The sequence below is a fragment of the Mesoplodon mirus genome (assembly GCF_964341445.2).
Source record: "Mesoplodon mirus genome assembly, chromosome: 12".
Taxonomy (NCBI): Eukaryota; Metazoa; Chordata; class Mammalia; order Artiodactyla; family Ziphiidae; genus Mesoplodon; species Mesoplodon mirus.
The window spans coordinates 76,812,388-76,836,381 of record NC_138988.1 but is presented as its reverse complement, the minus strand read 5'-3'; the positions used below and the strand labels follow the sequence as shown (position 1 = coordinate 76,836,381).

Sequence of the window (23,994 nt, the reverse complement as noted above, 5' to 3'; positions counted from 1 at the left end):
CTTGGATATTAACTTCAACAGAGCCTTTGATAGCAAGTCTTATACAAATATAAAGTAAAATTCTTATGTTGTAACTTAGATTGTTCAATGTTATTGATTTTTCTAAGCTCAGAATGGAGTGGGTTAACAGAAGCTGTATTTTTTGTTTATAATAGAAGCTTTTGAAATAAATTACAAAATGCTGTGTGTAGTAAGGAATAATGCACACAGAGTATGTTAGTCGTCTCGATTTGCTAATTCTGATTCAGAAGAAAATTGGAAACATCTTTGGGAAACTATCTCCTTTTTTGCCCCTTTGGACATGTATGTATAGAACTCATTTTCTTATTAGGAAGATTATATATCATAGGCAGAGAATTTCATATTTATGAATAGAGCTTCCTGTTTTCATCAGTTGAGAGAGATGGGGTATTTTTCAGCAAAAATTATAAAGCTGAACAGACCAATTTTCTAGGCATTTTTTTGCCATTTATCCATGCCACTCTGAATTTGCATGTTAGACTTCTTCCTAGTGTGATAGTAACCAGGAGTGGCATGAAGTAAATGAGTGGGAGGGTGGGCGGAGACAGTGAATTACAAAACATTATTTGGGGTGTATAATGGGGTAAGGACTGGGAAATACTGAGGAGGATGCTAGAGCCAAAATACCCCTTCGTATGGTCGTCCTAGCACAGTTCATTATCTGCTTTGGTTTATATTCGATAAAAGATAAATGTACTAATGTGTTCATAAGTTTCTTACAAAAAAGTAATTTGCCCAAAATACACTGGGAGGATATGGGAATGACTTTAATCCTTTATTATTCAAATACCTAGAACTTTTCCATAATAAATTTTTAGTGATAAAAAACCAGAAATACGTTTTAGTGTTTTATTTAAAATACATATTTATCATGCCTCATTGTGTATGTAAACAAGTTTTACATTGAAAAGTAAAAGCTTTCATTTAACATGCAGTTACTCATGCAAAAGGGAAAATTTATTCATTGATTCTCTTTCATAAATAAGGCGTACAGTGGGATCTGTAGCTCTAATTAATGTCTAAAGTAAGTTAAAGGAGGGCTTTGTCTATATAATTTGTGGAATTTTCAAACATAGTTCCATATGCACATACAATAGCAGCAGAATCAGGCAATTGAAAAAATGTAGTAGTCTGCTAAGTAAATGCTTTTCTTTTTTCAGAATGAGTTTTCAGTTTCTGCGTTTGGATTTGCTGACATCTTATAACTTTTTGCTAAATTTTTTCTCCCTTAAAATTTTTTGTTTTTATTAAGTGTACTTTGGCCCTCCAAATGAACTGTATATGTATTTGAATAATTTTTAACATCCATGTGTCTCTTAACTGCTTGTTCTGTTTTTGCAGGTAACCCTCCTGCACATAATTTTTGGGTCAGGGTAATCACTCTTATTGCTTAAGAGTTTAATAGATATTGTTGAATATGCCCTTTCTGTTCTGCGTGAGGCCCATCAAATTCTGGCAGGAGAAAGCAGTGAAGTCATGTGCTTTAAAGTTTGTATATCCATTATCCGCACACACACAAACACATGCATACGTACATACATACATATACTTTTTTCTTTTTATAAATTGAAAATCTATCCTCTTTGGAGCAAATATTACTTTGTGGTAAAAATTTAAAAACAACAGTGATAACTGGTACACATTTGATAATTGACAGTCTGTTTCATTAGAAATAGCTTACCACATGTGTTGAAGAGAGACTGACTCAGAAAAGTCACTGCAGATAAAGCTCTTGATTATGCTTAAAATCAGAAATGCAAACCACAGGGTTTTTTTTGGTTTTTTAAAGACCCTCAAAACTTCATTCTTTTAGGGGATATATTAGTATTTGCTATGTTGAAGTAAGTATCGAGTTTAAGTCTGCTATATAAATTATGTATTATAATGCCATGGAAATGAAATATAGCTTTGAACTTGAAAACAGTTTCACAAAAAGTAAAGAAGTTAGTTATTTGTTTTCCCATTGCCTTGTATTTAATACGTTTGTCAACATTGGTCGAATTTTTTATATTGTATATTGTTATATGATATGACTATAATGTTTTAAATGCTACATATATATCTTCATTGTTACCTTTTGAATCATTTTTTAATTTTCTGAATTAATGAACCTATTATATAATACAGTAGTTTTATCAATACCAGTCTTGTGCCCATTTCTATTTTTTTTGATTGTTTTAAACTTATATTTGTTGCTGTTCTATTTTTCTTTTAATTGAAAACAATAGAAGCAAAATAGGTTTGATGTAGGAATTTTACAAATTGTAGAAATCCTATTTTGGCTTAAAATGTTCTCATTGATTATGAGGTTTTAGCAAGGAATTTTCTTAATTTATTGTTTCAACTTGGTATGTGACAATTTTTTTTGGATTTGATGTATAGCTATTGAGACTTACATAGCATTTATTGGGCCTTTTATTGATGCTTTGAAAAATTTTTACGTTAGTAAAATATGTATAATTTTATTGCTATTTTAAATTATGATGATTATGAGAGATTTAATTCCACTTCCTTATTTTAATGGGGTATATATCCATGTTCACAGCTGCACACACATGTGTGGTTGTATGTGTGTACAAGGTATTATTTTTTGGTACTTAAAAAAATTTGCATATATATGTGTGTGTATGTATATATATACTAAAAAAAGTGGTATTTTTTGTAATCAGAGTATTCTTTGTTTTTCTCCTCAGTTTCTTTAAATTTTGTAAAAACCCAAAGCACTACCATATCCATGATTGTTTGAACAACTTCATTTGGTTAGTATTAGCAGCTCTCTGTCTAATGTGAGATAATGTGGAAGTTGGATGCCAAAAGAGAAAGTAGTTAACTTTTGTGTCTCCCTCTCTCCCCTTCTCTCTCCCCTTCCACTCCTCCCCCTTTCTTCCCTCTCTCCTCCAGGCTTTTTTGGTTTCTCTTTCTCTGTTTTGACATTTATAAAATCTCAAAGTAGATTCTTAAGGTTCTAGTAGGGGATATTGACATTAATCTTCACTAATGAATACGTAACAGGTTTGAAGCTTCTAACATTCAAGGCAAATCATTGTTATATCTTGTTATAGTACACCTCATTTGTTAGATGGTATTGGCATCTGATTACAGAGATTTTTTCTTTTAACATTTTTTAATTCCTTCCTCTGTGTTAATTTACTTTAACATTGTTTCATATGAATTTAGCCCTTTAATTATGAGGATTACTTTTTTCTCCCTTTGACTGTTTTTCAAAGTACACAGTGATCCATACTTGTTTAATGTAACTGTATAAATAATTCATGTTTCTTATAATTATTAGAACAATTCATCTTCTGCTGTCATTTTTCTAAGAAGAAAAAAAAAGTCGAGAACTTGCAGAAAATATGGGAAACATGCTCATATGACAGCTGAGGATGTGGCTAGGGTAAAGCAGGAAACTACTACCCACAATGCAATGTTACATATACTACCACTTAATAAAATTTATATCAGACATGCTACTGACAAAACCAAAGGAAAATAATATCCCAACTATACTAGTTAACATACTAAATATATCTAGGGAAAAGTGAAACTAATCTTTTTGGAACCTTTGTACTTAGAGAATATAGTAAATGAAAGTGTGGGACATCATAGTACATTGGAGCCTTTGTGCTATGGGACTTGTTTGTAGGTGAAACTCTCTTATAATGAGAACTTTTTGGATATTCACTTTCCTGGAAAAGGCACAAAAGGGCACCCTTTTTCTTTTTTGATGGAATTGTTGCAGTATTATATAGGGTTCGAGGACATTGTCATCTAGTAGGAAAAATAAGTTAAATTATGAGATGTTCATCACGATTATTTAAACTTTTCACCCAGCCAGGTATATTTCTTTACATTTTGCTTTAAGTTGTTTTTTATTGCCAGGTTTGAGATGGGGCTTGAATTGTTCACTGAAGCATTTTTCTTTTCAAAGTAATTGTTTTTCTTGCTCTTTCTTTTTATTTATCTTAACCTACCTATAGCTTACCTGACCAGTTTATATGCTTTACTAAAGGGGGGTTAATCTAAAGCAGAAAACTGCTTTTATAATGTGGTTGAAAAAGCTACAAAGATATCTTCTAAAAAAAAAATCAGGTTTTAATATATTTAGGGTTTCTGTGTTTAAGTCTTAATCTTTTGTGCTCTTAACTGTCAGACTTCAGTAATTTTGATGAATTTAGTACCTTAGTAATTTAGATGAATTTTGAGGTTTTATAAGGGACGTTTTAAAATATTTAAATAAGGGAAACATAATAGTTCTTTTGAATTGGTAAATAATGTATAGAAATTGTATTAGATAAAGAATAGAAAAGACTATTAAGTTAGTGTTACTTATGAAAGATTCTTTAGTATTCCAGTGTATAAGTTGTCACTGTTTCCGACCTTGCATGGTATTTGTCATCTCACCATTTAAACATTAATATATTGTCTATCTGTCTGTATCTCTATTAAGGCTGATTTGCTTAATTGTTTGAAGTATTTTCTCCTTAAGAGACTGCTTATCAATAACAGCTGTAGCACTGTGGCTTTTCTCCATGGACTCATGGTGGTCTTTGGAACAACGTTCTTCAACTTTGACAGGTGAGACAGAGGCTCTCCAGTGCCACTGCATTTGGATGAATCTAGCTGTGGTTGGAGAAAGTGCATCTTGCCAAAATATATGGGTGAGACCACACACAGCCTTTAAAATAGTTATTGTAGGCTTATTTTTAGGGATACATGTCTTGACAGTTCTTTTATTTGCATGCCAATTTCATTGCTGTGTATAGATTTTTCATTGGTTTCTGTAAAGGCAATTGCAGATTTAGGTCACTATTTGTTAAGCCTTGTGTATAATTTACACTGGAAAATACTCTGAGTTCAGCCATAATTAACAATATAGAGAATATATTGGAAATGAATCACTAGAATACTGATCTTTTTGTTTTTATAAATTTGACAGTATTCCCATTGGAAATCTCAATTTCCCAGACAGCTTAGTAGTCAAAAATTGCTCCAATTTGAACTTTAAGATTAAATAAATTATGAAAGAATTTGAAAATATTTATATACTTTAATTATATTAATAATAAAAAATTTGTGGTTCATGTTATTCAGAAGTACATATTTTTATAATGGTATAATAAAGCATTGTTCAAAATATAAGTTTTACACTTTAGTAAAAGCTTGAAAATTTTGAAACAAATTGCCAAAGAAGTCGGTTTCTTAGTGCATGGGCATAATATGCAAGCTATTCAGTCTTTTTATGGGATGATTAAAACTTTATTTAACTTAGTGAGCTATAAAAATTGACTACGTTTTTTTTTTAAAAGTATGTTTTGTCTTCTAAAACTGGCTTTTTCAGTGACCAGTAAAGAGCATGCTTTAGACTTTTAGAAAATATTGTTTCTTTTTATAAGATATAGTATTTGGATAGTTATTCATGATTCTTATTAAGTTATTAGTGATAACAGTATTAAAGCTTAATTTCTTCAGTCCTGGCATGTCTTAGTCACAAGACTTTTCACTTGATGATCAATGATGTTGGCTAGGTATATATTTATAAAAAATGAAATCAGCTATGATAAGATTGCAGTTTCATTCTAGATATTTTCATAGTGAAAACAGAATCTACTGAGATAATTGGAAATTCAGTTTACTCCCCACCATTATCCCAGTACCTTTCCATTGCTGAATGGTTCTGGCAGGAAAGTACTGGGGAAATTGTGTTCCTACAGCTTTTCCAGAGAACAAGTTTTCGGAAAGAAGAGAGAAGATAGTATACACAAAAAGACTGTTTAAAGAAAAATTTGGCCCTTGTCTCTCAGAAATTGGTCATGTATGTGAACCTTGACTGGATGCTAGATTTTTTAAAAAGCTTCGTAAGTCATTTTTAGGATATTTGAGGAAACTTGAATATGGAATTGATATTGATGATACTATGGAATATTTATTAAGTGTCATAATGCTGTTGCACATATATAGGAAAATATCCTTACTCTTAAAAGAGGTGCATGATGAGTTATTTTCATGAAGTCAGTACTATACTTAAATTCATACATAAAACAGATGTGGCAAAATGTTAACTATTGGTGAGTCCAGGTGAAGGGACTTTTTTTTTTTTTTTTTTTTTTTACTATTTATTTTAGGCATTCTGCTATTTTTCATATTAAACAATAACTTCTTTTTTTAAACATCTTTATTGGAGTATAATTGCTTTACAATGGTGTGTTAGTTTCTGCTTTATAACAGTGAATCAGCTATACATATACATATAACAATAACTTCTTAAAGGTGAAACATGTTTTGGAAAAGGTGTATGGGGATTTGATTTCAAAATGAAATCACATAGATGGGGAAAATTCATTCATTTTTATAAATAGTAAGTTTTTTTTTTTTTTGTAAAGAAGTGAATATGGGTAGCCTGGGCTATACATAGCAATTTTAGGTTTTAGTTTATAGTTTTATTTTTTACATTGAAATTCCATTCACATTAAAAGAACTACTTTTCACAAAATTATACGTGGCAAATATAAATTGAAAATGGTAAAATATTTTTGAAAATAGCAATATAAAAAATTTTACCTTTTTATTATAGTAACTCAAGTCTAGACCAATAAGCTAGAGGTTTTTAGAGGATCAAAATAAGCATCTGTTATTACTATGTCCTTGTTTATTAATTGGATGCTTCTAAGATATGTAAAAATGCCTTAAAAAGTTCGTTCACGTTAAATAAATACTACTGAATTGTACTACCGCTACTAAATTGTTTATACTATTAAATTATACTCTTTGAAGAAGTATTTTAATGAGCAGAAGCCTATATTTCTGTATTTAAATTATTCTGAATTTGTGTTTTTTTTAGTTAACACCCTACCAGAGATGTTTACATTTTTTCTGTCGAGGGCTAGATAGTAAAGATTTTTGCCTTTGTGTGCTGTAAGGTCCCTGTTTACTACTCAGCTCTGCCATTGTAGTCTGAAAGAGAGACGGTAAGTAAATTAGACAATAGGTGAATGAATGGGCATGCCTGTGTTTCAGTAAAACCATATATGCACGAACAGGCAGCTGGTGTGCCCCAGTTTGCCCACTCCTGCTACCTCTGTACTTTTATATATAGAACTTGGGTCCTAGTGGATAGCCTCTTTTATAGGAGAGGCAAGAACAGTTTGAAATAACGATCAAACTTCTAATTTACTTATTATAATGAAAATCTTTTCTTAAAGTATTCTAAAAATCTGGGTTTTTTTTTTTTTTTGGTTTTTGTTTTAATTGATTGTTATGTGAAAGATCATATCTGTGGGGCTTTATAACTGTCTTTTGAATTGAGTAGTGTAATTTCATCTTGATCATATAATTATATTGTGAATAGTTTTATAAGGCACCCCAAAATTCTTTTAGGAATAGGGTTGGAATCCAAATAAATAATCTTGATTATAATGTATCCCCAAATTATCATAAATCTCAGTATTTATATTAGTCGTTCATTATTACTAGTAAGAAGGATGGTAAAATTCCTATGCCTTTTATCCACAGAAATGTTTTCTTTTCAGAATTCACGGGATTTAATGCCCAAGCATAAAATATTTAACAGAAATCTTATCAGAGATGATGAGCTATTTTCCCTCGTTTTCATTTATATTTGAATTTAAATCTGAGTAGATAAAGGAATTAATTATTTTTGTTATTACTTAATCTCTAAAACATTCATTGCACCCATCACTGTACATATTATCCAAAGTAAACTAGTTTTCTGAGGATTCACCTACGTTAGCTAGACTGACTATTATTTATTGGGTGATGATGATGATTACAACAACTGAACAGGAAAAGAACACATTTTTTTCAATTGGTAAAGAGCAAATGAACCCATATTTTGATCTGAATTTGAGACCTTTAGTGTATCGTTACTACTATATAAATCTCATGAAATTTCATCATAAAGTCTTCCTCCCTTCTTTCTCTCCTGCAAGCTCTGGTCATTGCCTGCTCGCCCTCATTTTTGATAAAGTTCTTACATGATTGTTTTTATGCCACACCCCTTTCCCCAATATTTAATTATAAAACAGACACATAAATCATTGCAAGTAATGAGAATAGCCGTCTGGGGACTAAACACACGAAAGTACTAATAGACCAAACCTGAAAAAGCATCCTCCAAGGTCATTTAATGTGGATTCAGACTACCCTATCTACCTTAATAGATTTTTTTAAAAGGTAGCACTGTGCTGAAAGCAGTTTAACAAACAGGAAGAACATTTGATTAAACATACTTTGTTTAAAAAGTTAAGGAAATATTTAATATGTAGGCAAGATTTTTATAAATTAATTCAAAAGAGTTTTGGCATTTAAAGTTTTAATGTTCATTTAGTAGGAAGATGAACCTTTGAGGAATAAAACCTGGCCTAAAAATTAATGGTTAAATACAGATTTATTTATTATGTTTTGCCTTCTCTTTGTACAATTTTAAATTTCCAGGGTTCTTGTCCTTTTAGCTATCAGTTCAGTTTTTAAAAAATTAAGAATCCTAAAGTTTGCATACTTCTGGAAGAGCTTATGGATTATTCCATATAATTGATATATATGACAGCACTGCTCTGTAGTTATTTACTGTCTGAAATCTTTATAAAGCTTAATACTGGAAGTGTCAAAAAGAACAATTTAAAAACTTAATAGGTTTTATTTTTTAGAGCCATTTTAATTTTACAGAAATTTGAGTGGGAAGTACTGACTTCTATATACTTCCCCCAGCCCTCAGTTTCCCCTACTATTAACATCTTCCATTGGGGCCTGTGTTTGCTACAATTGATGAACCAATATTGGTATGTTATCTCCTGAAGTCAGTAGTTTATATTAGGCATCATTCTTTGTTCTGCAGTTCTGTAGGCTTGATCAAATGCATAATGTTATATACCCATTATTATAGTATCATACAGGATATTTTTTTCTAGAAATCGCCATAAAATTTTGGTTAAATACGCATAACAAAATTCAGTGTCTTAACCATTTTAACAACTGGTGTTTTTACTCTCTGTATAGTACTGTCTGTTTCAGAATGCCATATAGTTGGAATCATACAAAATGTAGCCTTTTCAGACTGAATTCTTTCACTCAGCAGTGTTCATTTAAGGTTCTTCTGTGTCTTTTTTGTGGCTTAAAAGCTGATTTCTTTTTACTGCTGAAAAATATTTCATTATATGGATGTACCACAGTTCGTTTATCCATTCACCTATTGAAGGAAATCTTGGTTGCTTCCAGTTTCTGGCAATTAAAGCTGCTATGAATATGAGTGCTGGTTTTTGTGTGGACATAACTTTTCAACTCATTTGGGTAAATGTCAATACTTAGGAGTGCAATTTCTAGATTGTTTGTTAAGACCGTGTTTAACTTTGTAAGAAACTGCCAAACTGTCGTCCAAAGTAGCTTTTACCATTTTGTATTCAGAGCAGTAAAGAATGAGAGCTCCCATTGCTCCACCCTTGTCAGCTTTTGCTGTTCTCAGTGTTTTGGATTTTAGCTATTCTGATAGGTGTGTAATGGTACCTCATCATTGTTTTAATTTGTATATTCCTTAATGGCAAATGGTGTTGAACAACTTTTCATATGCTTATTTGCCATCTATATATCTTAGGGAGGTCTCTGTTCAGATCTATCCTCTGTTTTAAATTAAAATTTTTTAAATTGAATTTTAAGAGTTCTTTGTACATAGCTCATTTGGTTTGTACATTCATTTGTTGATGGACACATGAATTATTTCCACCTTTTGGTTATTGTGAATAATGCTGTAATTGAACATTGATGTTTAAGTATATGTTCAAGTTCCTGTATTCAGTTCTTTTGAGTGTATACCTAGGAGTGGAATTGCTGGGTCATACAGTACTTCTGTGTTTAGCTTTTTGAGGAGCTGCCAAATCAGATATGTGTTTTGCAAATATTTTCTCCCAATCTGTGGCTTGTCTTTTCATTCTCTTTACGGTATCTTTCGCACAGTGGAAGTTTTTCATTTTAATGAAGTCTAGCTTATCAGTTTTTTCTCTCATGAATCATACTTTTGGTGTTTGTATCTAAAAAGTCTTTCCAAATTCAAGTCATCTAGATTTTCTCCTATCTTCTCTTCTAGAAATTAAATAGTTTTGAATTTTACATTTGGTTTGTGGACTATTTTGAGTTAATCTTTGTGAAAGATGTAGGGTCAGTGTCTAGATTCATTTCTTTTACATTTGGATGTTTAGTTATTCCGGCACCACTTGCTGAAAAGAGTATCTGTTGGACTGCCCTGCTCATTTGCGTGCATCTGTTTCTGGACTCTCTATTCTGTTCCATTGATTTAGATGTCTCTTCTTTTGCCAATGCTGTGCTGTCTTGATTACTGTAGCTTTATTATGGTGCGGTGACATATCAGTTTGTTGATATTCACAAAGTAACTTGCTGGGATTTTCTTTGGGATTGCATTGAAGCTATAGATCCAGTTGGAAAAAACTGATATCTTAACAATTTTGAGCAGGAGAGCTGTGTCAGTGAACACAGAATGTCTTTCCATTTTATTTCAGTCTTCATTGATCTCTTTAATTAGAGTTTTGTAGTTTACCTCATATAGATCTACATAGTTTATTAGATTAATATTATATATAAGTATTCATTTTTTTAATGTCAAGGTAAATGGTACATATTTTTAAAATTTCAAATTCCAATTATTGATTGATGGTATGCAGGCAAGTAATTGGCTTTCATATATTTACTTTATGTTCTACAACCTTGCTATTATTAATTGCCTATTGTTTCTAGGAGTTTTTTTATTGATTCTTTGTAATTTTATACATAGACAGTCACGTCATCTGTGAACAAAGATAGTTTTATTTCTTCATTTCCAATCTTTATACCTTTTATGTCCTTTCCTTAGCTTATTGCATTAGCTAGAACTTCTAGTATGATGTTGAATAGTAGTGGTGGTGAAAAGGGAATATCCTTGCCTTGTTACTGATCTTAGAGAGGAAAGAAAGCATCTAGTTTCTCACCATCAAGTATGACATTAGTAGGGTTTTTGCATGTGTTTGTTATCAAGTTGAAGGATTTTAATTTGCTGAGAATTTTTTATTATGAAGGGGTGTTGGATCTTGTCAAATTTTGTCTATTGATAGGAGCATATGGTCTTTCTTTTTTAGCCTGTTGGTATGATGGATTAGATCAGTTGATTTTCAAATAAATCCCACTTGGTTGTGGTGAACACTTCTTTTTATACGATATTGAATTTTATTTGCTAATATTTTGTGGAGGATTTTTTTGCATCTGTGTTCATGGAAGATATTGTTCTGTATCTTGCCTTATTTACAGTGTCTTTGTCTGGTAATAGAGGAATGGTAACCTTATAGAATGAGTTAGGAAGTGTTCCCTCTGGATCAGATTGTAGAGAATTGAAGATAATTGCTTCCTTATATTTGCTAGGAGTCACCAACGAAGCCATCTGGGCCTGGCGCTTTCTGTTTTAGAAGATTATTATCTATTGACTCAATTTTTAAAATAGATATAGGCCTATTCAGATGATTTATTTGTCATTGTGTGAGTTTTGGTTGCCTGTGTCTTTCAAGGAATTGGTCCATTTTATCTGAGTTATCAAATTTGTGGGCATAGAGTTGTTCACAGTATTCCTTTATTATCTTTTAAATGTCCATGGGATAAGTAGTAATGTTCCCTCTTTCTCATATTAGTAATTTGTGTTTTTTTTTCTTAAACTGGCTAGAGGTTTATAAATTTCATTTTTTTCAAAGAATCAGCTTTTGGTTTCATCAGTTTTCTCTATAGATTTTGTTTTCAATATCTTTAATTTCAGCTCTAAATTTTATTATTTCTTTTGCCTACCTTGGTTTTAATTTGTCTTTTTTCTGTTTTCCTAAGTTGGAAGCTTAAATTACTGGTTTTAGATCTTCTTTTCTAATATTAATATATGCATATAATGCTATAAATCTCTCTCTAAGCACTTCTTTTTCTGAATCCACAAGTTTTGGTGTGTTGTATTTTACTTTTCATTTAGTTTGAAATATTTTGAAATATTTTCAAACTTATCTTGAGACTCTTTCTTTGACCCATGTGTTTATTGATATAGTTGGTTTAATATCTACATCTTTGTAACTCTTGTCTATCACTGATCTTGTTCTTTGTTTCTCTCTCTCTCTTTCTCTTCTTGGCTTCCACTCTTTTTATGCCTTTCCTGGTTGGTGTTAATTGAGCATTTTATATGATTCCATTTTCTTTCCTCTCTTAATATATCAATTATACTTTCCTTTCTTTAAAAAGTTTTTTTGTGGTTATTCTGCAGTTTGAAATATATGCTTAAAACTATTCTGAGTCCACCGTGAAATAACGCTATATGGCTTCATGGGTAGTGCAAGTCCCTTTTTTTTTTTAAATTTATTTATTTGTTTATTTATTTATTTATCTATCTATGTATCTACGTATCTATGTATCTATCTGTTTTTGGCTGCGTTGGGTTTTCGTTGCTGCATGCGGGCTTTGTCTAGTTGTGGTGAGCGGGGGCTACTCTTCGTTGTGGTGAGCGGGCTTCTCATTGTGGTGGCTTCTCTTGTTGTGGAGCACGAGCTGTAGGCCTGCGGGCTTCAGTAGTTGTGGCATGCGGGCTCTAGAGCTCAGGTTCAGTAGTTATGGTGCGTGGGCTTAGTTGCTCCGTGGCATGTGGGATCTTCTTGGACCAGGGCTCGAACCCGTGTCCCCTGCATTGACAGGCAGATTCTTAACCACTGTGCCACCAGGGAAATCCAGTGCAAGTACCTTATAAAAGAGTATTCCCTCCTTTATAGCATTGTTGTCATTCATTTCCCTTCTCTATAAGCTATAATCATGGAACACATTGTTGCTATTATTATTTTGAGCAAACTAGTATTTGTTAGATCAATTAAGTATAAATAAAATTTTAAAAAGTTTTATTTTACCTTTTTTATTCCCTGTATAATGCTGTTTCTTTCTCTATATAGATCTGTGTTTCTGACTTAATCATTTTCTTTCTCTTTGAAGGATGTCTTTTAGCATTTCTTGCAAGGCAGGTTTGTTGGTAACGAACTCCCTTAAGTTTTTCTTTGTGTGTGTGAGAAAGTCTTTATTTCTTTTTCAGTTTTGAAGAATAATTTCGATGGACACAGAATTCTAAGTTGGTGGCTTCTTTCTTTCAGCACTTTAAATATTTCATTCACCTCTCTTCTTACTTGCATAGTTTCCGGAGAGAAGTCCAATATAATTATTATCCAATATTATCCTTGACTTCTTTAGGTAAGGTCCCCCCCCGCCCCTCTCCCCCAACCCCCCGTGAAATGGCTGCTTTCACCAAAATTTGCCATTGTTAGGCTTTGTTGCAAATCATGTTTATATGCCAATTTAGAAAAATGGCAAAATGTTGCATAATATAAAGAACAGAAAGCACTCATAATTCTTGTTCCTAGAGATAAAAAATTTTAAATCAGTGTTTTTTCTTTTTGTATATTTTTGAGACATCTATATTTATACATATATATGTGACTTTTTTAACTTAATTTTTAAGTTAACGTTATGGTATGTTTTCTAAATATATTAAGAATCTCTATAATACCATTTTAGTTACTAAATAGTATTCCTCCTTCAGGGTATTATAGCATTTTCACATGGTTGAACTTTTAGTTCTCTGTTTTTCTCTAATGTGCATGTGTGTATTTAAAACCTGTTTTTGTATTTGGGATCTTCAATTATTTTAAGATTTCTTTTGTTTCAGAGGCTGCTTGTTTTAGAGCCTGTTACTGCTTTTGTTTTTAAATAGTCATCAGTTTAACATTATTGCTTCATGTAATTCTATTGAATACAAAACATTTTTACTTATTTTGATGCTTTTTAAACTTCCAACTTCTGTGGTTTTATGGCTTTGTGCCAGGGATAATGAAAAGCCACAAGATTAAAATGACCCATATTTTTGAAGCATCAATTTTAATTTCTGGTAAGTAATTTTTAAAATATAATTATAAACATGGATGTATTGTGAGATCAAGGTAAAGTTAACAGGAAATTTAAATCTAAAACTGGAGATGCCAAAAAATTTTGATAAATTCTAGTATTTTGGTGGAGAGTTTTGAGAAATAAATTGGTTTAATTTGCAGCATGTGATATTCTCAAATTTTATCACTTAGTTCATGAAATAATGATTATGTTCTTCATCATCAGTCATTTACTTTTCTCATTTGAGCAGACTTAGTAGCTGTGTATGTTTTACAATGTATTGTTATGGACTTTTGAGTTATTTGTCATTAAGAATTAGGTAACATTTTAATAAATATTCTTTACATTTGTTAGACATATCTTGTAAGATTTGTTCCTGGTTTTTGTAAATGATTGTTTTGATATGTTACAGGTAGATCAAGACACATGTCTGGGAATTAACTGTGAAACATCTTTAATTCTCTTCTTCAATCCCTTCTTTTTCCTTCATTTAAGCAATTAAATTAAAATTAACTGAAAAAGAGTATTATCAGTAGTTTTTCCTGTTATGAAGTTTATACCTGTATTTTGTTGAAATGTAGAAAACAAAATTTCTTAATGGCACCATCATTCTTCCAGTCACTGGATTTGCTATTTTATTCATTGACTCCTTTATTTTAGTTGATTCTTATCACTTGTTTCTCTATAGCCTTTCTTTCCCTTCTGTTTTTCCAACTTGGTTTATACTCTAAACTTCCTGATCCTTGCCTTATGAATTATGACCTCATTTCTCTGTCTCGAAATTTATCCACTCTAGTACTTTTTTGTTTTTACTTTTGTTACTACAGACCTCTTATATACTTATGTGTAGTTAGGTAGGTTAAATGCTTGTTCTAGGTAATGGTGCTAAACGTCATTTTCCAAACTTGTTTCTTGCTGTCTTCACTTCTCTTTATTCCTGTGTCTGTAATGGCTTGCTTGTCTCCACTTTCTGAAGTCCTGGTCATAGTCCAAGTTATCACAAGCCCTGCCTTTCCTTAAAACTTTTTAGTGAACTTCAGAGTGAGAACAACATGAGGTTCTAGAAAGGAAACAGCTCTGGAGTTTGTCAAAACTGTGTTCCATCCCTGGCTCTGCAAATGCTCGACTCTGTGATTCAACCTCTGGAATTTTCTGCTTCTTCATCTCTAAAGTGGGCATAATCATTTAATGGATATTATGAAAATTAGATAATGTTTGTAAAGTGCCTAATACGAGGAGCTGATAAGCAAATTATTTATTGAATCATTTATTCAGTACATATGGGATGTCTACTCTGTGCCCGGTTTTCCCTAGGTGATGAGCTGCACAGGGAAGTAGATGTTGAAGTTTTAAAATTTTACATACCATTAGTAATTTAGGGGAGGGGAATTATGAAGGTGAGAGAAAGTAAGATTGTCTTTTATGTTTTCAGTAGCAAAAGCAAAAGTCCCTATGCTTGAATGTCAGAAAGACCTACTCCTACTGCAGCTTAAGAGACTATGTACAGAATGTTTATCAACATATCTTTAGGTCTTTTGGAACCAGGGCAGCTTTAGGATGGTGTGATTTTGGGTAAACCTCAACCTCAGTGTTTTCATCTATAAGACAGGGTTAAGAGTGTACTCCCCCTATCCTTGGACTTCTGTAAGGATGTGATTAGATAATGTATGTAAGCAAATTATCACAGGGCTACAGTGCTGTTGTCAGTCCTCACAGTAACACTATGAGAGATGAGGAAGTGGAAGTACATGAATTCTAAGTGACTTATCCACAGTCTTGCAGTTAATAGTAATGGCAGCAAAAGCAGCTGCCATTGCCACCTACCTCTCTCACTGCCTTCTGTGAGTTTGTAGTTTCTGGTCTCACCAAAGTTTTGTCCATGTTGTTTCTAATGCAGATCTGTGTTACACAGGGGAATAGGCAAGGGGAGAGAATCACAGTGGCTTTTCCTTGGCAGTTATGGTTGATAGGAAGTTGCATATCAATGATATTTGCTGATGGTCAAGAGTCTAGAGAGTCTGGAGAAGTCCTGTATGTCCAGAATTACTATTAGATTGCTGAAAGGTCAAAGGATTGATAATCTCATTGTGGTTCAGATTAACTTCTAAGAGAACTCTTTGTTCTACTTGGTGATACCATTGATATAAGAGGAAAGCTGTGTTATCTTTGAATTTTGAAGGGTATAATTTAAATTTTTCTTCTATCACTTAATAACTGTGACTTTGGATAAACCACATAACCTCTGAAATGCTATCTTAAATCATTAAAACTGATGATAGTGCATCTTGAAAGATTATCGTAAGGCTAAAATGAGATAAAGTTTAACTCCCTCTGACATAATGCTTAGCTCATAGTAGATGTGGCATTCATGAGTTATCTCATTTCTTTGTCAGCTGTGAAGATTCTTTTTATCTCCATTTTGCAAATGAGGAAGCAGAAGCGCAGAGAAAGGTTGTGTGAATTGACCAAGGTCACACAGCCAATAGGTAGTGGATCTAAGATTGGAACCCAGATCTGTCTGCCCCCGTTGCTAACTAGAATTCTGTATAGAAGAGTTATGTTTTAGGTGGGGTTTAGACAGGAAAATGTTTGTGAGATCTGTTAGATTTTATTTTCTCAAGGCCAGCCTTCTCAGTTTCTCTCTTTTGCTTGCAGTGTAGTGGTTGAGGCAGACTTCTTGGGGAAACTTGGCTTTCCCATTTATTTGCTGTGTGACTGGATGCGAGGTACTTCACTTCCCTGACCCTCTGTTTCCTCATTTGTCAACTGGGAGTAGCAAGGTATCTCTCTCAATGGGATTTTGTGATGTCATACTGTGGAATGCTTCAGTATATAGAATAAACCCTCAGTTGGTGTTAGCTGCTGTTATTATTTGACATTAGAATCAATAGTGTGGAAAGAGTTTGGAATTGGACAGATGTGGAATCGGTATAACTCTTCACACTTTTTAGCTTTGAGTGAGTTAATTGTTTGGAAACTTAATTTTTTTCTTATCTTTAAAAAGAGATAATAAGACCTACCGTACAGGACTTTTGTTGATGTTTAAAGGATAACATGTTAAAAACAGTGCCCAGAAGAGTATATACAAAATAAATGTTAGCTTTTTCTCCCGTTCTACTCCCCACTCCTGCCATTTTTTGAAATCTTCAGCGTACTGGTCCTTCTCCAGAAGGGATTCATTTGGTCCTAGGACAGTTCAGTTCAGAACTGACTGCAGCGCTGCAGATGTAGTGCAGCCTGTGCCTGGCAGACAGTCTCAGTCTCAGGTCTTCTGGGCCATATTAGCTTAGTAGTTGTCTTCCTTTTTGTCTCCAAGTGAAAGCAAGAGACCTTTTTACTTCGCGAATAATTTTAAAATTTAGACTGAATTTGTCCAAAGAAAGATAATTGCATTTTAATATTTAAATAAGAAGTTGTTACTGTTAAAAAAAATTCATACTTCAGTCTTCTCTGTACTGGTGTTAACAGCTGACTATTACGATTTTTCTTTAAAATCTTTCAGCAAGCATATTTAGTAATTATCTCACCCTTAGCTGTCAGACTCACCACACATGACATAATGCAGGTATTACTGATGGATATTTTCTTATAGTTACCTCTTTTTTAGGAACTGAGGATAAGAAAGGTAATTATACATAAATGTTTTCTAAAAAGTCTATATATTAGTCTATCAGTTAATATATTATCTGACTTCTCAATAAATTATTATGATATCTTTTGAATATAATACCACTAATGATTAGATAGTATTTCACAGATTACTTTCTTAAAATTTACATGGTCGGGCTTCCATGGTGGTGCAGTGGTTGAGAGTCCGCCTGCCGATGCAGGGGACACGGGTTCGTGCCCGGGTCTGGGAAGATCCCACATACCGCGGAGCGGCTGGGCCCGTGAGCCGACCGCTGAGCCTGCGCGTCCGGAGCCTGTGCTCTGCAACGGGAGAGGCCACAACAGTGAGAGGCCCGCGTACCGCACAAAAAAAAAAAAAAAAAAAATTTACATGGTCATTGTGAGAGTAAAATATTACATTTGATGAGACCCTTGAGGCTCACCCCCTTTGACTAAGTGACTCAAGTCCCATTGTGTATGTAATTCCCAGAGCCAGGACCAGATCTCAGATTTTAGTTGATATTTTCATGAAAACATCATTGTTTACTTACAACCTTCCTTGTTCCAAAAAGACCTTAAAATGACTTTTAAAAGTGGAAACAGCATTGCAAGATAGAATACATTAAGAGTGAGTTATAAAATGAGGCAAAAGGAATATAAAGTCAGAAAATAGGATGGTGTTCAGGAGTCAGGTTTGTATGTGAAATGCATACAGAACATAAAAGTTTAACTCTTGTTAAAGTTTGAAGCAGCAGTAAACCTGAGAACCTCTCACATAGGACCGGAAACTGAGCACAAATAAATATGTATAAAGTATTCATTGCAGCATTGATTGTAAAATCAAAAATAAAAACCAATCCAGATATCAAATAGGGGAATGGATTAGTAAGTAGAAACAAATACATAGCGTGGTTGTCGTTGGACAGTTTAAATGAACTAAGTCAATAGGTACTAACGTGAATGGATACATTTTAAAAACAAAGGAGTGCAAAAAGTAGACTGTAGAGGGACATGTACAATAATGACATTACTGATGCAGATTTTTTTTTTCTGAAAATACTAGGTTTTATTCACCTCCCTGTGGTAACCAATAACCATACTATTAGTTAGTAAGATTTCTTTATAGTAACTGTCACCTGAAATACAAAAATCCATTAACAATCTAAGTTATCAGGTGAGGTCTTACTGGAAATTCTTAACCATACACTTGTCTTGACAAGTGGTGTTTTTGAAATGCTGAATGGTCTTCGTATAAGCCACTGTATTTCTGTAACAAAGTAATGAAAGGCACAGCTAGCGCAAGCGAACTTAAACCCATTCAACTACCGCTGAAACAATACTGTGGTTCTTCAGGAAAAAAATTAGCAAGACGAAAAATCCGGTTCATTTCACAGTTCTGGTCATTTTCATAACTGTAATCTAATAGTTACAAGATACAAATACTCCAGGAAGAGCCAGATATGTAGTAATGAACAAACATGCGTGAGAGAACTTGCGCATTCAATGTATCTGGCAGAAAAACTAGTTAAAATGCTAAGTAGAACAAATTTGGTCTTTAAAATATCAGTTCCTTTCCTTTCAAAAAAAAAAAAACGAGTCTACCAAGAAAATACAAAAACATAAGGCTGCAAGTAAATAATAGTTGTGTTTAGGCTGTTACAGTTCAGGTTATCCTCAAGACCACATACATCCTGCTTCACTGCTGCTTGCATTCTGCTGGGTTTTGATGCAGATTTTTAAAACAACACCATACCATGTTTTATGCATAAGAATAGTATTCCAAAACCTGGTGAGAAGGATACATACCAACTATAGATTAGTGGTTATTTCTGAGAAGGGAAGGAGAGAGAGTGAGGGAAGATAGTATAAAATGGATATCAGTTATATCAAACAATGTATTTTAAAAAACTGGTGGTGACTTCTTAGTGTATTTTCAGTAATGTTCTATCTTTAAAGTAATTCATAATTTAAAAAATGTTAGCATGAGAAGTTTTAACAAAAAACAGGTAGCAGTATATCATTAGAATTTAATAACATGTTCTTATTTTTTACAGTTGTCTTTATAGTAAGTGATTCTGGATTTTTATTTATGGTAGTGAGTAAAAAGATTTCCCGTTAAAATTGAAGTAAAAAAAAAGGGTTGATATTTGAAGAAATTATTAAGTAAATAAGAATGTAGTAGTATGTTGGTATGCAGAATTGTTGAAGATGGAATATGAAAAACACATTGGGAAACACCAAGTTTTTAGATTCAGTTTCTTACAAGGTTAAAAGAAGTATGTTACTCATTCTTTCCTGATGCTGAGACTAGAAAATTTCCTATGGCCCCTATAGGGAAGACAGTATATAATTTAATGTGTGTGACTTGTATCGTAAATGCAGGACGCACTCGTAGGTACGCGTCTCCTACAGTGCCTTGCTATCGACTGACATTATCACTCCAAAGTGCGGTTAAGTGGAGGAGAGGAATGTTAGGTGGGAAGATGGGTTGATGGACAGCGAATGGGCAAAAAGTTGTGTTCTTTCCAATGATTTGTCTTTATCAAGGGATAGGTTTTAAGAGTATCTTAAAGTAGCTCATAGCTCGATTATTGCAAGAAATAGTTGGATTTATAAATAGTACTCAGAGAATATTGAATGTAGACTTTAATATGTTATGCCAAATATGCATGCTACTGTACCTCTGTTACATGTAAAATTTACATGTAAAGTACAAATACGTTTTAAAACATTACTGGATGCGTAGTAGCTTTTGTTATCTGTATTCTTCATCAGTGTGACATAGCTATTATGTTTGAACATGCGACTTTTTTAATGTTAAAAAAGCAATATGCTGACTTAAAATGGTTGGAAATCACTATTGTTGAATTGCCAAACTGCATATGCTTCAGTCTCTTTCTAAATATTGTTACTTTCAGTTCTCAGTGATGATTCTTGAAAGGTACATAGATTGCAGTCCTTCTTGGTTGCCGATTAAGTAGTGACTTATGTCTCAAGGTTAAGGTGGAACAGATTTGACATCATATTGTGAAAGTTGAGGAGCTGAAGGTAGATGTGCCAGATAAGGGAGGTGAGCTCAGGAATTACCTGATGACAGCACTGGGATTTTCTTTAGAAAATAGTATTAGGTAAATTTTAGTAGGAAGTGAGTACTTGAGGCCCCACAATTTCGTATAATAAAAGTGTGACCATAGTAATGTTAACCTGGAAACTTTTTAAGGCAGATAGAACAATTAGCCTTTCTCAGCCATAAAAAGATAAAATTATAGGAAAGCAGTGTGCAGCATATCTAACTCTGAATAATGTATTATTTTAGTATACAAAATTAATGCTAAATATTTTTTAAAAGTTACAAGATACAAAGGTAATAACTAAGTGTGGTGGTTTGCCACAAGTAATAGGGTAAATCATTTAAAGTTGGGAAGATGCAGTTTAGTTTTGGAAATAAGAAAAATTTGATTTAAATTTATTAATGTTCATACACAGTTAAAAATTGTAACAGACATCTATATGTATATACATAAATTTTGCCATTTTTACCATTTAAAAATGTACAGTACAGTGGTCTTAAGTACATGGAATGGTTGTCTAACCATCACTACCATCTATCTCCAGAATTTTTTCATCTTCTCAAATTGAAACGCAGTACCCATTAAACAATAACATCTCATTCTTCCCTTCCCCAGCCCTGGCAACCACCATTCTGTTTTCTCTCTCTATGAATTTGACTGTTCTAGATACTTTATATAAGTATAATCATACAATATTTGCCCTTTTGTGACTGGCTTATTTCCCTTAGCATAATGTCTTCAAGATTCATTCATGTTGTAGTGTGTTTCAGAATTTCTCTCTTTTTTTTAAAGCTGAATTCTGTTGTATGTATATACTACCTTTTGTTTATCTATTCATCCTTTCTGTGAATTAGGATAGGTGTCCTTTCTGGGCAAATCAATTAGAGTTCCATTCTGGGCTAAAAACCCTTGACGATACAGACTGGTGAGAAGATGACACCTTCGGATTAAAAAGCAAGAAACAACAACCACTCCCTTCTTCTGGTGTACTTTGCCTTGCACCAGGGTGCACCCCTGGATGGTTCAACTTGTACCTACTCACTCAGCCAGGTGCTTTTGTGCAGGGTATAAATCCTCTAACCGTGCTTGATAGTTCTGCTCGTTTGTGTATTTCATATCTTTAAAACCATGTGCCTTATCCTTTACTACTTCATTTTTTTTTCATTCATCCGTTGTACTGGTTAAGAATATATAGTACATGTACTTAGTGCTGGAGACATAGAATGGATAAAGGACATTAAAGTGTATTAGGTGGTAAGTGGATGAGCAAAACATTATAAGGATGGCAGAGGAGGGGTACATAACCTAGCCTCAGGGGATAACAGTTGGGCTGAATGTGATACTTAAACTGAATTTTTTTTTAACATTTTTATTGGAGTATAATTGCTTTACAATGGTGTGTTAGTTTCTGCTTTATAACAAAGTGAATCACTTATACATATGTTCCCATATCTCTTCCCTCTTGCGTCTCCCTCCCTCCCACCCTCCCTATCCCACCCCTCTAGGTGGTCACAAAGCACTGAGCTGATCTCCCTGTGCTATGCAGCTGCTTCCCACTAGCTATCTATTTTACGTTTGGTAGTGTATATATGTCCATGCCACTCTCTCACTTTTTCCCAGCTTACCCTTCCCCCTCCCCATATCCTCAAGTCCATGCTCTAGTAGGTCTGTGTCTTTGTTCCCGTCTTACCCTAGGTTCTTCATGACATTTTTTTTTCTTAGATTCCATATGTATGTGTTAGCATACGGTATTTGTCTTTCTCTTTCTGACTTACTTCACTCTGTATGACAGACTCTAGGTCCATCCACCTCACTACAAATAACTGAATTTCGTTTCTTTTTATGGCTGAGTAATATTCCATTGTATATATGTGCCACATCTTCTTTATCCATTCATCCCATAAACTGAATTTTAAGAGAGTAATTATAGCTAACACTTGAAGTGTATCTTGCATGGCTCATACCCGTTAAGGCTTTATATACATTAACTCATTTACATCTCAACCTTACATGATAGCTACCATTATTGTTAAGGTTTACATATAAAGAAGCTGTGACACAGAGAGGTAAGGACTTTGCCAAGATGATACAGGATTTAGTTCAATTTGGAATAAGGATTCAAATTAAGGTAGTTGGCCCCAAAATCTGTGCTCTTAAACATATTGCTGCAGTGTATCTCAGGACTCGTGGAGTCCCAGGGTTGGGATAAGAGAGAGGGTTGTGACACAGGTGGTGGTCATTGTGGGGTCTTTAAGGGAGATAAGTTTGGGAATTCCAAAGAGATGGACTGTCTAGATGGAACATCATGTGCAATGTCATAGAGGCTTGAGAGAGCACAACCATTTTGAGGGAACTGCAGGTTCTATGCTTGGCCCTTGGCTGATATTTGTGAAGGGTTGGTGGGCGATGAGACTGGGAAGTAGATGGATTTAGATAATGAAGGACTTTGTATACCATGTTGACATTATCCTGAAATCCTCCACTGCTTTGAGGATGTTAGTCTGTATGTTAGTTCCCTTGGTCTATGTTTAAGTCAAAATTTATCCCCACGTCTACCTTCATTTATCAGTACATCTCTCTGAGTGGAGGGAGTAGAGGTGGGGCAGGGCATGTCGTGGAAGATGAGATTACAGACATATTAGGGGCTCCATTATGATGGGCTTTTGAACTTTTGAATAATATAAGTGAAGAACAGGATTCCACAGAATTTTAATTAGTGATAATTTTCTCATTGTACTTGGAATCTGGAAGTTTTAAATTTCATGAATTATTTGAATATTTTTTCCAGGAAGATTATTCAAATATTCATCTTGTTTTACTTATGAAATAAGCTAGTTATCAAAAATTTATATCACAACTCCTCTGTCAGTTAAATTATTTTTATATTGCTTAAAGGTCAGAATAAGCACTTTCTGTGTTTACTGTCTTATTCATGAATGATTTATAGTTCTCCTCAATATGTCTGCTTGTTGTCCAAGAATGCCACAGTCAAGTGTTTTTTAACTGATTGTTCTGTCATTCTTTATAATCATCTTTACTGAACAAGTCACAGACTTATCATTGTACTCTCCTCAATGTAATTCTTGCTCATAAATTGTAGTGCTTTGAAGAAATCATTCAGTTCTTTTGAAATGACATTTAAAATGAAATCAACTTTTAGTTGTTAGAAAAAGTAACAGCTGTGACTTTGTAAGCTACTGTTAGTGGCTTTGGAAGCTAGTTGGTTAGCTAGTTGTCATAATGAGGTCATTTTCCAAAAGAAGATGAAGTCATTTGCCATCTTGTTTTAGTCATACTGGGCTTTTTCTTTGACCAAATATTTTCAAATTACACACTCCCACCCACT

General features: G+C 33.3%; 1 protein-coding gene across 9 annotated transcripts in view; it reads left to right on the top strand.

The window, feature by feature from the left end:
• The window catches only part of SUPT3H (SPT3 homolog, SAGA and STAGA complex component), a 440,189-nt gene that overhangs the window by 51,924 nt on the left and 364,271 nt on the right, over window positions 1–23,994 (top strand). The gene's annotated exons all lie outside the window — the stretch shown is intronic.